Source organism: Dipodomys merriami, unplaced genomic scaffold (genome assembly GCF_024711535.1).
Source record: "Dipodomys merriami isolate MVZ:Mamm:240054 unplaced genomic scaffold, mDipMer1.0.p SCAF_454, whole genome shotgun sequence".
NCBI classification, from domain to species: domain Eukaryota; kingdom Metazoa; phylum Chordata; class Mammalia; order Rodentia; family Heteromyidae; genus Dipodomys; species Dipodomys merriami.
This window is the reverse complement of record NW_027206018.1, coordinates 151173-155372: the sequence shown is the minus strand read 5'-3', so window position 1 is coordinate 155372 and position 4200 is coordinate 151173. Positions and strand designations below refer to the sequence as shown.

Here is a 4200-nt window from a genome sequence, read left to right as displayed (position 1 = left end):
TATTTTGGGCCCAAGAAAGGCCTGATGAGTCTGTTTGGGACCCAAATGGGGGATTCCGCATTCTGTGGGAAAACATAAGCATAGCCTAGCTCCGAATGTTAACAGGATGTCTAGCCCACGCCAGGTTCCAGTAAGTAGATCCTTCCATTTTAGTAAAGGAAAAGTTGTAGTTTTTTCCATGCCCCAATGTCTCATCATTGGGGTTATTCCTTGCTCATCAGCATTGAAATGATTAAGAACCAGTAAAGCATGGTTAAGAGTGTAATGGGGGAAGTATTGCTTCTCTCCTCCCTGTCTAATTCTTGACAATTGACTTTTTAAGGACTGATGAGCTCGTTTTATGTTTGCTTGGCCTTGTGGATTATATGGAATCCCTGTTTTGTGCACGATTTTCCATTGTGCACAAAATTTAGCAAAAGCATTGGAGGTGTATGCTGGTCCATTGTCAATTTTTATTTCCTTAGGAATTCCTAGGTCTACAAAGGCTTTAACCAAATGTTGAAGAACATCTTTCACAGCCTCTCCAGAAAGGGCTATAGCAACCATAGCATGAGAATAAGTATTTATAGTAACATGGACAAAGGAGAGTTTCCCAAATTTTGTTACATGGGTAGCATCCATTTGCCACAGAACTCTAGGCTTTAAGCCTCTAGGATTAACTCCCATTTTTTGTGGATGAAAAACTTCCGGGCATGCCTCATATTCCCTTACAATTTGTCTTGCCTGTTCTCAGGACACTTGAAACATCTTTCTTAAGGCATTAGCATTCTGATGGTGTAGTCTATGACTTTCCTGAGCTTCTTCTAAAGCTGACATTACATGACTTTCCTTAGTTAATAAGTCTGCTAACTTGTTCCCTTGAGACAAAGGTACAGGGAGATTACTATGCCCCCTTATGTGTCCCACAAATGCCTTTGTCCTTCTTTGTTGTAATAGCTGTTGTAATTTTATTAATTACTCTGTTACTTTAGAATGACCAGTAACTAGGGCTGTTTCAATGGCAGGAAACAAGGAAACCACATAGCGGGAATCTGTGTAAAGGTTAAACTCCTCTGAATAATTTTGAAAGGCTAGCAGAACTGCAATAATCTGTTGGGCAGATACAGTTGGGTCAGAAGATATTAATGGTGGTTTTGTACTGCAATAAACCACAGACTTTCCGCTAGAAGATCCATCTGTAAAAATAGTTAATGCCCTGCCCAAAGGTTCTGTAACCAAAACCTTTGGAAATATCACAGGGGTTTCAGTATAAAAATGTAACAAAGGATGTTGGGGCATATGAAAGCTTATTTTACTTGTGTAAGTTAATACAGCAATTTTCCAATCATCATCAAATCGTATCAAATGATCTAACTGTTTCTTATTATAAGGGATAATAATGTTAGGTATTTCTTGGCCAAATAAATCTCTAACTCTTAATCTATCCTTTAAAATCAAAATTGCACATAAAAAGGGATATGAAGCAACTATTTTTCCCGGGTTATGGGAATAATGGATCCATTCTAGTATCCCATCCTGCCAAAAACATCCTGTGGTAGTATAGCTTGTAGCCAGAATTATAAAGGACCATGATTGTGCAATATTAATTTGCTGTATTTTAGCTGTATTCAATGCTTTTTCTACCAATTTTATACAGGATAAGGCAGCAGGAGTTATTTTCCTGGTAGATTTAGGATTAGGGTCTCCGTCCAACATTTTCATCAAAGGATCTAATTGTCCTGAAGTTATTTTTAAACTAGGCCGAATCCAATTAATATTCCCTAATAATTTTTGGAAATCATTTAATGTTTTTTAGTTTATCTATTCTAATTTGTGTCTTTTGAGACATAATATAATCATGTCCAATCACTTTTCCCAGATAATTTAAAGGTCATTCATGTTGAACTTTATCAGGAGCTATTATCAAACCGAATTTTGTTAATTGTTCTACCATATCCTGTAATATTTTTTCTGTCTTTTCTCTAGTTTCATCGGCCATAAGTATATCATCCATATAATGAATAATATATGCCCCTGGATATTTTTTTCTAATTTGATCTATAGCCCTTTTCACATATTGTTGACATAAGGTAGGGCTGTTTTTCATGCCCTGAGGTAGCACTTTCCATTGGTACCTATTATAATGTTGTTTAAAATTAGCCTAAGGGACACTGAAAGCAAATCTCTTGGAATCTTCTGGTTGTAATTTTATTGTATAAAAGCAATCCTGTAAGTATATTATTATTATGTATCTACCATGTGGGACTGCAACAGGAGAGGGTAGACATGGTTGAAGGGCTCCCATGTCATGCATGGCCTCATTAATTGCCCTTAGATCTTGTAATAATCTCCATTTTCCTGACTTCTTTTTTAATTACAAAAACTGGAGTATTCCATGAACTGGTAGTCTTTTCTATTCTTCCCTTGACTCAATTGTTCTTGAACTAAGTCCTGTATGGCTTGAATCTTTTCTTGAGTTAGGGGCCACTGATTAATCCATACAGGATCATCACTTTTCCATATTATTTTGTCAGCATAAAGCTGTTCATCAGTGGCCCCTATGAAAAATTTTGCTCCTTTGATGAGGAGTCTATTTGTCCTATTTTATTTTCATGTCTTGCATGATGTCTCTGCCCCATAAAGAACAGAGCAAGCTGGGGATAACATAAGGTTTGAAGTGGCCTTGCTGCCCTTCACATACCCATTTGAGTCTCTGAGCTGACTAAGCTACATTAGAAGCCCTCCCTAATCCAATTAAGGAAGAAGTCTCTTGCACTGGCCAGGCCATAGGACAATCTTTTCCAGCTATACAGGATCTGTCAGCTCCTGTGTCTAAGTGTCCTGTCATTTGTTTTCCATTGATTTAACGGCCTTGTAAGGCCTTTTATCTGTAATTTCCTGAACCCAGGCTACAGTATCTGTGGTGCCAAACCCTCCTTTTCTGTTTTGAGTCAGTGTGGGATTAGGCAAGTTTAGATATGAGAGTAAAAGTATTTGGGCAATCCTCTGACCTTTATTAACTTGAATAGTCTCTTTAGAGACCTTTTCATGACCTTTATAGTGGTAGGACTGTCTGAGTCTATTACACCTGGTAATACCTCAAAATTCTTTTTATAGTTTGAGCCACCAGCGTCTGGCAACACCAATTCTTACTGTAAAAATTCAGGAATTCCGTGGAATTCTTCCAATTGAATTGCCTGCATTGGATGTCAAAATGTATTCAAGAGTTTTTGTATACATGTATAATGATTTCTGCAGAGTTTGTGAAATTTTATTCAGAAATAATTTTAACTTATCTGTTTAAATGAATAGTACAGATACTAAAGTATTTCTGGTGATTGTCTGAAAAAGAATATTTTAAAGTATTCTATGTTTGTATAATGTGTCCTTTCAGATTGTATTCCATATAGAAAGTTTTAGATTCCTTTTTTTCCTAGGTCCTAATATTATTTTTCTTTGGGATAAAATGACAATGTTGTTTAATTTCAAAAGTTTTGTAAAGTTTATGTTATGTAAACGCCTTTCTGAGGTGAAGATTTAATACATTGATGTGAAACTAAATTTAATTATATGAATTACGTGTGTTGTTACACTTGTTATTTTGTAATCAACTTTTTAATAACTGTTTTTCATTTCTTGCATCTGAAAAATGAAAAATACAGAATATTTCACAAATTTTCATATCATCCTTGTGCAATTGTCATGTTAATCTCTGTATTGTAATTTGGGAATACATGCTGCTGAAGCATGTAGTATCTTCTAAATTTAAGTAGTTAATGATGCAATCTTTATACAGACTTATATCCACGGTTGCCTACTTGTAATAAGGAAACTATATTGTTCCTGACAATGCTACTGATCTTATTTTCCTAAAATTCTGTGAATAGTGGAAAAAAATATATTGTTCATCTTAATGCTCACATTTGCAAATTTTTTGTCAATGACAATTTTAAGTCTTTTTAATTTGGAATTTGATCATACTTTCAATAATTTATTGCTAGGTCCAAAGGTGATGGCTTTTTCATGTACTAATTGATCCAACTGAATTAGCTTTGTGGAGCTAATGGATTCAAAGTAAGCCTTGCTTAAGAGCTACTTCTAACCTTCTGCAGTTGACATTTTCCCAAGTGAGGTCTTACTGGCACAAATGGCTACCTGACCCTTTATTCTTCTTTCATGTAGGAAGAGACCAATCAGAATATCTTACCCTGACAGCATAGA

The 4200-nt window shown here is 35.5% G+C and overlaps 1 pseudogene; it reads right to left on the bottom strand.

Annotated features, from left to right (window-relative positions):
* Window positions 1-3631: 3631 nt before the first annotated feature.
* Window positions 3632-3728, bottom strand: LOC138808555 (U6 spliceosomal RNA; annotated as a pseudogene).
* Between the last annotated feature and the right edge of the window lie 472 nt (window positions 3729-4200).